At 61.5% G+C, this 12,500-nt stretch overlaps 1 protein-coding gene and 2 non-coding genes across 3 annotated transcripts in view; 1 reads left to right on the forward strand and 2 right to left on the reverse strand.

The window, feature by feature from the left end:
• LOC142792127 (5.8S ribosomal RNA) overlaps positions 1 to 84 on the reverse strand; it is a 153-nt gene extending 69 nt beyond the window's left edge. Inside the window, exon 1 of the ribosomal RNA XR_012890678.1 lies at positions 1 to 84. This exon is cut by the window's left edge and continues 69 nt beyond it. This is a non-coding gene — a ribosomal RNA (5.8S ribosomal RNA).
• The window catches only part of LOC142792126 (uncharacterized), a gene marked incomplete at both ends in the record, with an annotated part of 286,387 nt that overhangs the window by 5,488 nt on the left and 268,399 nt on the right, over positions 1 to 12,500 (forward strand). The gene's annotated exons all lie outside the window — the stretch shown is intronic.
• LOC142792141 (small subunit ribosomal RNA) lies at positions 1,805 to 3,619 on the reverse strand. Its single transcript, XR_012890687.1, has one exon. It is a non-coding gene; the product is annotated as a small subunit ribosomal RNA (ribosomal RNA).

Consider the following 12,500-nt stretch of genomic DNA (forward strand, 5'->3'; position numbering starts at 1 on the left):
GTGTGTCCTGCAATTCACACCAAGTCTCGCAGCTGGCTGCGTTCTTCATCGACCCGAGAACCGAGTGATCCACCGCTTAGAGTCGTGAAAAAGTGTTTGTTCAATTCCGTACAGTCAAAACCAAACGTTTCTGGCACTCGGCCAAACAGTGGCCAAGAAGGGCGCTTTTCAGCGCACGCTTGGACTCCAAAACTCTGCCGCGCCTTTTTCGGCTGCCGCAAATCGAGCAAACGGTGTGTTTCGGACGGCGTTTCGCTTTCGCTACTTGCGAGTGCTTTCGTGGTCCACCCCTCTATAAATACTCGGGAGGCGTCGAAGCCGGTTCTCCAAGCCGGACCCGTAGGTATCGTTGTGTGCTCGCTCTCATTGGCCCGCCTAACCAGAAAATGCCTGCGGTACACCCATTTGGATAAGAGTGCACGCAGATGCGGGCCTCGACGGCTACACATTTCCTCGGGCGGCCGCCTCCCGGCCTCCGTGGAGCGCGGGATGCACGGTCCCATCGACAAGCCTCTCCCGTTTTTACCGTGGCGTCGCGGTTCACCACGGCAGGCGGGTCGGTCTCCTCCGCATAAAAAGGGGGACCCCCGCTTTTTGTTCCACGAAATCGCACAAGCTTTTTTCGCATCCACGGTTTGCCACCGCACACCAAAATGCCGATCCGGCTGCCTACTTTAGCCAACAGGTGGAGCCAGGCGCGCCGTACTTGCGCGGCACTTCCCACGTCCACCGAAGTCGGTGCCAAGGACCACTTTCGGCGCCGGAGCCGCGTACGAGCCTACTCGAGGCGGAAGAACGAAGCCAGCAAGGGCCTGGCCGCAAGTGCGTTCAATTGTCGGGACGTCCAAGTCCCTCGTTCTTCCGTGCTTCCTCTTTCGGCAAGTCGTTGCGGCACCTTCCCAAAGCGCGCAGACCCGCTAATCGCGACGAGCGCGACGTGGCCGTGCCGCCTTTCCCTCGGCAGCAAGCAAAACGCCTGGCAACGTCGACGCTCCCCTAACCGCGATCTCGCACCGTGTTTCGTGTGGCGAATTCAAAAGCCGGCCGGCGCTGCTGCAACCATTACGGTCGGTACGCATACGCCGCGGAGGGCGGGACGGTCATCGGAGCGTGCGGTTCCTCCATCGAGTACTGCGCACCTCGGCCGTCGCATCGCCGTGCCATGACCGGCCGCGCGTCAACGCGAACCGGTGCCAGCGAGATCCCTCGCCTGCAAGAACCGACCGGCAGCCTCCGTCACCCGAGGACGCGGAGGCGCTTGCCGCGGACGGCGGGACGGTATGCACTGGTGCACAGCGGACCCGTCACATCGCCAGTTCCTTGACCGACCGCCGACGCTTGTGCCGTTCCTCTCGTACTTGGCAGTCGCCGCGCGATTGTCGGGTCTCGTTCTTGCACGCTCGAACGGTCGGGAGGGCACTCGGCTGGCGTTTCGGGAACGCGCAGCCTCGCCTTCTACCGACGTAACCACGACTCGCCGTTCGCGCTCCGCCGCTCCTGTTTACAGTACTAGGCGGTCCCGCAGCGGTCGGGTCGCGCATTTCGAGCGCTTCGAGCCACGGTGCAGTGGCGGGTCGAAAGCCGACCTATGAGTGCGTTGCGCCGTTTGTACCCGCGTCCGCCACCTGGCCGACCGTCCAAGGTCGCGGTGTTGGCGTCCGCTGGGCGCAACAATTTGTCACGGGGTGCCGCTCCACATTCAGGCAGCCCCGTGGGGAAAAGCCGACCCCGCGTCCAAACGGGGTCAGCGGCAGAAAGTGTCGGGCGCAGACGCAGCTGAGGCGCTCACACCTTCACAATCCGTTAATGATCCTTCCGCAGGTTCACCTACGGAAACCTTGTTACGACTTTTACTTCCTCTAAATGATCAAGTTTGGTCATCTTTCCAACAGACCGGCGCAACCGAAAGGCCGCGCCGGACATCGGTCCGAAGACCTCACTAAATCATTCAATCGGTAGTAGCGACGGGCGGTGTGTACAAAGGGCAGGGACGTAATCAACGCGAGCTTATGACTCGCGCTTACTGGGAATTCCTCGTTCAAGGGGAACAATTGCAAGCCCCTATCCCAATCACGAAAGAAGTTCCACGGGTTACCCAGTCTTTTCAGACAGGGATAAAGACACGCTGCTTCCTTCAGTGTAGCGCGCGTGCGGCCCCGGACATCTAAGGGCATCACAGACCTGTTATTGCTCTGTTTCGTGCGGCTAGGAGCCGCTTGTCCCTCTAAGAAGGTTGTAAGGTGCTGGGAACCCCGCACCTATTTAATAGGCTAGAGTCTCGTTCGTTATCGGAATTAACCAGACAAATCGCTCCACCAACTAAGAACGGCCATGCACCACCATCCACCGAATCAAGAAAGAGCTCTCAATCTGTCAATCCTCCCAGTGTCCGGGCCGGGTAAGTTTTCCCGTGTTGAGTCAAATTAAGCCGCAGGCTCCACTCCTGGTGGTGCCCTTCCGTCAATTCCTTTAAGTTTCAGCTTTGCAACCATACTTCCCCCGGAACCCAAATACTTTGGTTTCCCGGAAGCTGCCCGCCGAGTCATTTGAGTAACTCAGGCGGATCGCTGGTTGGCATCGTTTATGGTCAGAACTAGGGCGGTATCTGATCGCCTTCGAACCTCTGACTTTCGTTCTTGATCAATGAAAACATTCTTGGCAAATGCTTTCGCAGTAGTTCGTCTTGCGACGGTCCAAGAATTTCACCTCTAGCGCCGCAATACGAATGCCCCCGTCCGTCCCTCTTAATCATTACCTCGTATTCCAAAAACCAACAGAACAGAAACGAGGTCTTGTTCTATTATTCCATGCAAGTTTATTCAGGCGACTCGCCTGCGTTGAGCACTCTAATTTTTTCAAAGTAAAAGCACCGGCCATCTCGAGGCACACAATGAAGTGCACCAAGAAAGAACCGGCATGATGTTCAGTCCGAGCCGTCGCATCGGGTAGATGCACTACTCGTCTGGAACTGAGATCCAACTACGAGCTTTTTAACCGCAGCAGCTTTAGTATACGCTATTGGAGCTGGAATTACCGCGGCTGCTGGCACCAGACTTGCCCTCCAATTGATCCTCGTTAAAGGATTTAGAGTGTACTCATTTCAATTACGGGGCCTCAAAAGAGTCCCGTATTGTTATTTTTCGTCACTACCTCCCCGTGCCGGGAGTGGGTAATTTGCGCGCCTGCTGCCTTCCTTGGATGTGGTAGCCGTTTCTCAGGCTCCCTCTCCGGAATCGAACCCTGATTCTCCGTTACCCGTAACAACCATGGTAAGCAAGTAACCTACCATCGAAAGTTGATAAGGCAGACACTTGAAAGAAACGTCGCCGGCTCGTGGCCATGCGATCAGCACAAAGTTATCCAGAGTCACCACACAATACGGGCCGAAACCCGATCGATCTTGGTCTAATAAAAGCACCCGTTACCCAAAGGGCTCCAGGCTCACTGCATGTATTAGCTCTAGAATTGCCACAGTTATCCAAGTAGGAAGAAACGATCTAAGGAACCATAACTGATTTAATGAGCCATTCGCGGTTTCGCCTTATTTCGGCATGTACTTAGACATGCATGGCTTAATCTTTGAGACAAGCATATGATTACTGGCAGGATCAACCAGGTAATCGTTCGACTGCGCGTCCGTCCTCGCCTTCGGCGGGCCGGACGCAGTCTGTGTGCGGCGGAGGCCACCTTCAGGCGCCCCAACACGCTTATTTTGCACTCCGAGATGACGGCGTTCGAGCTCGCTACGGCACAACCTTCCCGAAAGACGAGTGGGAGCCGTGCGGCAAGAAGCACGTTCATGCTCGCTCTTTTTCGTTGCATCGACTCGGTCGCGCCGTGCGGGTTGCCCAAGCCCGCTGCACTGTCGGTGGACCGGCCGGAACTAGCAACGGAGCCGAGACTGCAAAGCCGCCAGACGACGGGTCACGCCCGCGTCTTCGGCGCTTTCGCATCTGAATCGCCCGAGGACGACACGGAACACACCTCGATATCGTGGTAAAACGGCACCGTCCGACAACCAGCCCCTAACGCATCAAGCGGATGAGGCTGCAGACGACTGCCGTGGATTCCCCTGGAGCAGACCCGAGGACACGCTTGACGAGGCCGAAGCCCGCCGCATATCAGACACCCGGTCGCTTTCGCGTACGCCGCTCACGAGAACCCCCACATAATAGCAGCGATAAGTACCCAGACCTCCTTGGGCACTAATACGAGCGTACTCGAGAAAATTTCACCGCGGGTGTGCCCCGAAACGTGTGGCACGTTGAGCGTGCCACAAGTCTACGTCGCTCTCAAACCCGCCGAGGTCGTAGAATTTGCGACCCTACTCACGAAATTCCCACCGAGGATACGGCCGCAAACGTACCGCACCTTGGGTAGGCCACGAGTTTGTGCAACACTACGCTGACGGCACAGCACCGAGGTCGTGCGCGCACGCACGGGAAAATTCCGCCGCGGTTTCTGCCGAAAACGTGAGGCACCACGACTCTCCGCAAGTTCGCGTCGACTGCGAAAGACCGAAGTCGTGAACGACGTGTCCGCTACTCGCCGCCGACACGCTGGACACCAAACGTACAACGACTCGACGGCGTCGTAGAGGCCCACGACGCGGTTTTCCTTAACGACGTCTCGGCGTGGCACCGACAGGTTAGAACGGCCGACCAACGTTCCCTGTCCGCCGTTCGGCTCAGTCGAAGGGCTCGGCGACTTCGGCAACGCTGCGAAGCCGCACGGTGACGCACGCCATGTCCCCATTTTTTTTTTTTTTTCTTTCTGCGTCTGCCGGGGTGCCCCTATAATAGCAGCGATAAGCACCCAGACCGCCGTGGGTCGCTCGCCCCGGCTGACGTGGTTTTTCGTACTCCTGCGGCGGTCGCCGTCAAGCACGTCCAAATACGCTACTTTCGTGGGCGCATTCACGCTCTTTCGCTTCGCCGGAGTGCCAGCACTCACTCTGCCAAAAACGGCGAACATCCGAGCGGCGGTTCCCACTTTTGCGTCGGCGTCGCAAACCCCGCCCCGGCAGACGAGGTTTGCCGTACTCGTGCGACGGTGGCCGGCGGGCACGTCGAAAGACGCCGATATCGTGCGCGAATTGGCGCACCTTGGCTTCACCGGAGTGCCGCCACTGACTCCTCCAAAAACGGCGAAGATCCGAGCGGCGCTTCCCACTTTCGCATCGGCGTCCCGAACTCCGCCCCGGCTGACGCGGTTTACCGTACTCGTGCGACGGTCGCCGGCGAGCACGTGGAAAGACGCCGATATCGTGCCCGAATCGGCTCCGTTCGGCTTCGCCGGAGTGCCAGCACTGGCTCGGCGAAAGACGACGAACATCCGAGCGACGGTTCTCACTATTGCGTACGCGTCGCAAACCCCGCCCCGGCAGACGCACTTTGCCGTACTCGTGCGACGGTCGCCGGCGAGCACGTAGAAAGACGCCGATATCGTGCCGGAATCGGCCCCGTTTGGCTTCGCCGGAGTGCCAGCACTCACTCGGCCACAAACGGCGAACATCCGAGCGGCGGTTCCCACTTAGCCGTCGGCGTCCCGAACTCCGCCCCGGCAGACGCGGTTGCCGAGCTCGTGCGACTAGCGACCGCGAAGCCGTCTCGCGACGCCGCTTTCGTGCGCGGCTCCCACTGCGACCTGGGTCACCCGAGGTCGACGAGCAAGAAAGAATGTCGAAAAAAAATTTTTTTTTTTTTGCGTCTGCCGGGGTGCCCCTATAATAGCAGCGATAAGCACCCAGACCGCCATGGGTCGCTCGCCCCGGCTGACGTGGTTTTTCGTTTTCCTGCGGTGGTCGTCGTCAAGCACGTCCAAACACGCCACTTTCGTGGGCGCATTCGCGCTCTTTCGCTTCGCCGGAGTGCCAGCACTCACTCTGCCAAAAACGGCGAACATCCTAGTGGCGGTTCCCACTTTTGCGTCGGCGTCGCCAACCCCGCCCCGGCATACGCGGTTTGCCGTACTCGTGCGGCGGTGGCCGGCGGGCACGTCGAAAGACACCGATATCGTGCGCGAGTCGATGCTTCTTGGTCTCGCAGGAGGGCCGCCACTCACTCCTGCAAAAACGGCGAAGATCCGAGCGGCGCTTCCCACTTTTTCGTCGGCATCGCAAACCTCGCCCCGGCAGACGCGCTTTGCCGTACTCGTGCGACGGTCGCCGGCGAGCACGTCGAAATACGCCGATATCGTGCCCGAATCGGCCCCGTTTCGCTTCGCCGGAGTGCCAGCACTCACTCGGCCAAAAACGGCGAACATCCGAGCAGCGGTACCCACTTAGCCGTCGGCATCCCGAACTCCGCGCCGGCTGACGCGGTTGCCGAGCTCGTGCGACTAGCGACCGCGAACGCGTCTCGCGACGCCGCTTTCGTGCGCGGCTCCCATTGCGACCTGGGTTACCCGAGCTCGACCAGCAAAAAAGAAGGTCGAAAAAAAATTTTTTTTTTCTGCGTCTGCCGGGGTGCCCCTATAATAGCAGCGATAAGCACCCAGACCGCCGTGGGTCGCTCGCCCCGGCTGACGTGGTTTTTCGTACTCCTGCAGCGGTCGCCGTCAAGCACGTCCAAATACGCCACTTTCGTGGGCGCTTTCGCGCTCTTTCGCGTCGCCGGTGTGCCAGCACTCACTCTGCCAAAAACGGCGAACATCCTAGTGGCGGTTCCCACTTTTGCGTCGGCGTCGCCAACCCCGCCCCGGCATACGCGGTTTGCCGTACTCGTGCGGCGGTGGCCGGCGGGCACGTCGAAAGACACCGATATCGTGCGCGAGTCGATGCTTCTTGGTCTCGCAGGAGGGCCGCCACTCACTCCTGCAAAAACGGCGAAGATCCGAGCGGCGCTTCCCACTTTTTCGTCGGCATCGCAAACCTCGCCCCGGCAGACGCGCTTTGCCGTACTCGTGCGACGGTCGCCGGCGAGCACGTCGAAATACGCCGATATCGTGCCCGAATCGGCCCCGTTTCGCTTCGCCGGAGTGCCAGCACTCACTCGGCCAAAAACGGCGAACATCCGAGCAGCGGTACCCACTTAGCCGTCGGCATCCCGAACTCCGCGCCGGCTGACGCGGTTGCCGAGCTCGTGCGACTAGCGACCGCGAACGCGTCTCGCGACGCCGCTTTCGTGCGCGGCTCCCATTGCGACCTGGGTTACCCGAGCTCGACCAGCAAAAAAGAAGGTCGAAAAAAAATTTTTTTTTTCTGCGTCTGCCGGGGTGCCCCTATAATAGCAGCGATAAGCACCCAGACCGCCGTGGGTCGCTCGCCCCGGCTGACGTGGTTTTTCGTACTCCTGCAGCGGTCGCCGTCAAGCACGTCCAAATACGCCACTTTCGTGGGCGCTTTCGCGCTCTTTCGCGTCGCCGGTGTGCCAGCACTCACTCTGCCAAAAACGGCCAACATCCGAGCGGCGGTTCCCACTTTTGCGTCGGCGTCGTAAACCCCGCCCCGGCAGACGCGGTTTGCCCTACTCGTTCGACGGTCGCCGGCGAGCGCGTCGAAAGACGCCGATATCGTGCGCTAATTGGCGCTCCTTGGCTTCTCCGGAGTGCCGCCACTCACTCCTCCAAAAACGGCGAAGATCCGAGCGGCGTTCTCCACTTTCGCATCGGCGTCCCGAACTCCGCCCGGGCTGACGCGGTTTACCGTACTCGTGCGACGGTCGCCGCCGGGCACGTCGAAAGACGCCGATATCGTGCCGTAATCGGCCCCGTTTGGCTTCGCCCGAGTGCCAGCACTCACTCGGCCAAAAACGGCGAACATCCGAGCAGCGTTTCCCACTTTCGCATCGGCGTCCCGAAGCCCGCCCCGGCAGACGCGGTTTGCCCTACTCGAGCGACGGTCGCCGGCGATCACGTCGAAAGGCGCCGAATTCGTGCACGAATCGATGCTTCTTGGTCTCGCAGGAGGGCCGCCACTCACTCCTGCAAAAACGGCGAAGATCCGAGTTGCGCTTCCCACTTTTTCGTCGGCGTCCCGAACTACGCCCCGGCTGACGCGGTTTACCGTACTCGTGCGACGGTCGCCGGCGGGCACTTCAAAATACGCCGATTTCGTGGGCGCATTCACGCTGTTTCGCTTCCCCGGAGTGCCAACACTCACTCTGCCGAAAGCGGCGATCATCCGAGCGGCGGTTCCCACTTTTGCGTCGGCTTCGCAAACGGCGCCCCGGCAGACGCGCTCGTGCGACGTACTCGTGCGACGGTCGCCGGCGAGCACGTCGAAAGACGCCGATATCGTGCTCGAATCGACCCCGTTTCGCTTCGCCGGAGTGCTGCCAGTCACGGCGCAGAGAACGGCGAACAAGTGTTTTTTTTTTTTTTCCTAGAATTTGTGTTATAGAAGGCACATTTGATATCGGACGATAATTTTCAACTTTATCACGCGCACCGATTTTCGTGTAGAGGTTTGCAAGTTTATGGGAATTTCTCCACTTGGAATAATGCGATTTAGTAGTACTACGAGAACTTCATGGATGTACTCAAGGGTACGGGGCAAGTCAGTTACGTCAACACCTGCAGATTTTTTACACTTCAAACTGAAAATTGTTGGTTGTGAGTCCTCGTGTGATATTAAAGGCCGATTCGCTAACACATAGAACAAAGAAAGAAAGGAAGAAAAAACGCCCGCGCTCGCTCAAGAAACCTGGGTTCGCAACAAGTGGCAACAACAAGCAACCGAGCGAGTGCGCCAAAACCCGTGGCGGCCGAACAAACGCGAAGTCCCAACCGCGTCAGCCGGGGCGGCACGGGACAGGAAAAATCACTTCAGCCGGGGCGGCGGGGCACCGAATAAACCTCGTCACCTCGTCGCAGGATAAAAGAGGAAACAAAAAGTCTAAACAGCGTCTGCTGGAGCGAATGCGTAATAAAACAACAACAACAACAAAAAAAAAACACCCGCGCTCAAGAAGTCTGCAATCCTCACAAAAGGCGACTGTGACCGAGCAGCGTCAGCCGGGGCCGTGCGGAAACGGAAAAACCGCGACTACCGGGGCGTCGAGGCACCGAAAAATCCACTTCAGCCGCGGCGAAAAAAAAAACAAAAAGAAAGACGGAGGGGGGGGGGGGAACCACGTCTGCCGGGGCGAAGGAAAAAAAAAAACGCGTCTGCCGGGGCGAGCCCGGGTGCGGCACCACCGGGAAAACTGTGGCAAACAGACATGGCGATCGAGTGAGTGGGCCGCCAGCCAGGCTCAGCCAAAAAGTGCAAAGTCCGAACTGCGTCAGCCGGGGCGGCAAAAACCGCGTCAGCCGGGGCGGCGCAAAAAACCGCGTCTGCCGGGGCGGCACGAAACCGCGTCAGCCGGGGCGGGGCGAAAACTGCGTCAGCCGGGGCGAAAAGAAAAAAAAAAAACGCGTCTGCCGGGGCAAGCCCGGGTGCGGCACCACCGGGAAAACTGTGGCAAACAGACATGGCGATCGAGTGAGTGGGCCGCCAGCCAGGCACAGCCGAAAAGTGCAAAGTCCGAACCGTGTCAGCCGGGGCGACGCAAAAACCGCGTCAGCCGGGGCGGCGCGAAAACCGCGTCAGCCGGGGCGGCACGAAACCGCGTCAGCCGGGGCGGCGCGAAAACTGCGTCAGCCGGGGCGGCGCGAAAACCTCGTCAGCCGGGGCGAGCGAAAAGGGGGGGGGGGAACCACGTCTGCCGGGGCGAAAGAAAAAAAAACGCGTCTGCCGGGGCGAGCCCGGGTGCGGCACCACCGGGAAGACTGTGGCAAACAGACATGGCGATCGAGTGAGTGGGCCGCCAGCCAGGCTCAGCCCAAAAAGTGCCAAGTCCGAACTGCGTCAGCCGGGGCGGCAAAAACCGCGTCAGCCGGGGCGGCGCGAAAACCGCGTCTGCCGGGGCGGCGCGAAAACTGCGTCTGCCGGGGCGAGCCCCCGGGTGCGGCACCACCGGGAAAACTGTGGCAAACAGACATGGCGATCGAGTGAGTGGGCCGCCAGCCAGGCACAGCCGAAAAGTGCTAAGTCCGAACTGCGTCTGCCGGGGCGGCACGAAACCGCGTCAGCCGGGGCGGCGCGAAAACCGCGTCTGCCGGGGCGGCACGAAACCGCGTCAGCCGGGGCGGCGCGAAAACTGCGTCAGCCGGGGCGAGCCCGGGTGCGGCACCACCGGGAAAACTGTGGCAAACAGACATGGCGATCGAGTGAGTGGGCCGCCATCCAGGCACAGCCGAAAAGTGCTAAGTCCGAACTGCGTCTGCCGGGGCGGCACGAAACCGCGTCAGCCGGGGCGGCGCGAAAACCGCGTCTGCCGGGGCGGCACGAAACCGCGTCAGCCGGGGCGGCGCGAAAACTGCGTCAGCCGGGGCGAGCCCGGGTGCGGCACCACCGGGAAAACTGTGGCAAACAGACATGGCGATCGAGTGAGTGGGCCGCCAGCCAGGCACAGCCGAAAAGTGCTAAGTCCGAACTGCGTCAGCCGGGGCGGCAAAAACCGCGTCAGCCGGGGCGGCGCAAAAAACCGCGTCTGCCGGGGCGGCACGAAACCGCGTCAGCCGGGGCGGCGCGAAAACTGCGTCAGCCGGGGCGAAAGAAAAAAAAAAAAACGCGTCTGCCGGGGCGAGCCCGGGTGCGGCACCACCGGGAAAACTGTGGCAAACAGACATGGCGATCGAGTGAGTGGGCCGCCAGCCAGGCACAGCCGAAAAGTGCTAAGTCCGAACTGCGTCTGCCGGGGCGGCACGAAACCGCGTCAGCCGGGGCGGCGCGAAAACCGCGTCTGCCGGGGCGGCACGAAACCGCGTCAGCCGGGGCGGCGCGAAAACTGCGTCAGCCGGGGCGAGCCCGGGTGCGGCACCACCGGGAAAACTGTGGCAAACAGACATGGCGATCGAGTGAGTGGGCCGCCAGCCAGGCACAGCCGAAAAGTGCTAAGTCCGAACTGCGTCTGCCGGGGCGGCACGAAACCGCGTCAGCCGGGGCGGCGCGAAAACCGCGTCTGCCGGGGCGGCGCGAAAACTGCGTCAGCCGGGGCGAGCCCGGGTGCGGCACCACCGGGAAAACTGTGGCAAACAGACATGGCGATCGAGTGAGTGGGCCGCCAGCCAGGCACAGCCGAAAAGTGCAAAGTCCGAACCGTGTCAGCCGGGGCGACGCAAAAACCGCGTCAGCCGGGGCGGCGCGAAAACCGCGTCAGCCGGGGCGGCACGAAACCGCGTCAGCCGGGGCGGCGCGAAAACTGCGTCAGCCGGGGCGGCGCGAAAACCTCGTCAGCCGGGGCGAGCGAAAAGGGGGGGGGGGGGGGAACCACGTCTGCCGGGGCGAAAGAAAAAAAAAACGCGTCTGCCGGGGCGAGCCCGGGTGCGGCACCACCGGGAAGACTGTGGCAAACAGACATGGCGATCGAGTGAGTGGGCCGCCAGCCAGGCTCAGCCCAAAAAGTGCCAAGTCCGAACTGCGTCAGCCGGGGCGGCAAAAACCGCGTCAGCCGGGGCGGCGCGAAAACCGCGTCTGCCGGGGCGGCGCGAAAACTGCGTCAGCCGGGGCGAGCCCGGGTGCGGCACCACCGGGAAAACTGTGGCTAACAGACATGGCGATCGAGTGAGTGGGCCACCAGCCAGGCTCAGCCAAAAAGTGCCAAGTCCGAACTGCGTCAGCCGGGGCGGCAAAAACCGCGTCAGCCGGGGCGGTGCAAAAAAACCGCGTCTGCCGGGGCGGCACGAAACCGCGTCAGCCGGGGCGGCGCGAAAACTGCGTCAGCCGGGGCGAAAGAAAAAAAAAAACGCGTCTGCCGGGGCGAGCCCGGGTGCGGCACCACCGGGAAAACTGTGGCAAACAGACATGGCGATCGAGTGAGTGGGCCGCCAGCCAGGCACAGCCGAAAAGTGCTAAGTCCGAACTGCGTCTGCCGGGGCGGCACGAAACCGCGTCAGCCGGGGCGGCGCGAAAACCGCGTCTGCCGGGGCGGCACGAAACCGCGTCAGCCGGGGCGGCGCGAAAACTGCGTCAGCCGGGGCGAGCCCGGGTGCGGCACCACCGGGAAAACTGTGGCAAACAGACATGGCGATCGAGTGAGTGGGCCGCCAGCCAGGCACAGCCGAAAAGTGCTAAGTCCGAACTGCGTCTGCCGGGGCGGCACGAAACCGCGTCAGCCGGGGCGGCGCGAAAACCGCGTCTGCCGGGGCGGCACGAAACCGCGTCAGCCGGGGCGGCGCGAAAACTGCGTCAGCCGGGGCGAGCCCGGGTGCGGCACCACCGGGAAAACTGTGGCAAACAGACATGGCGATCGAGTGAGTGGGCCGCCAGCCAGGCACAGCCGAAAAGTGCTAAGTCCGAACTGCGTCAGCCGGGGCGGCAAAAACCGCGTCAGCCGGGGCGGCGCAAAAAACCGCGTCTGCCGGGGCGGCACGAAACCGCGTCAGCCGGGGCGGCGCGAAAACTGCGTCAGCCGGGGCGAAAGAAAAAAAAAAACGCGTCTGCCGGGGCGAGCCCGGGTGCGGCACCACCGGGAAAACTGTGGCAAACAGACATGGCGATCGAGTGAGTGGGCCGC

Source organism: Rhipicephalus microplus, unplaced genomic scaffold (genome assembly GCF_043290135.1).
Source record: "Rhipicephalus microplus isolate Deutch F79 unplaced genomic scaffold, USDA_Rmic scaffold_205, whole genome shotgun sequence".
In the NCBI taxonomy this organism is placed as follows: domain Eukaryota; kingdom Metazoa; phylum Arthropoda; class Arachnida; order Ixodida; family Ixodidae; genus Rhipicephalus; species Rhipicephalus microplus.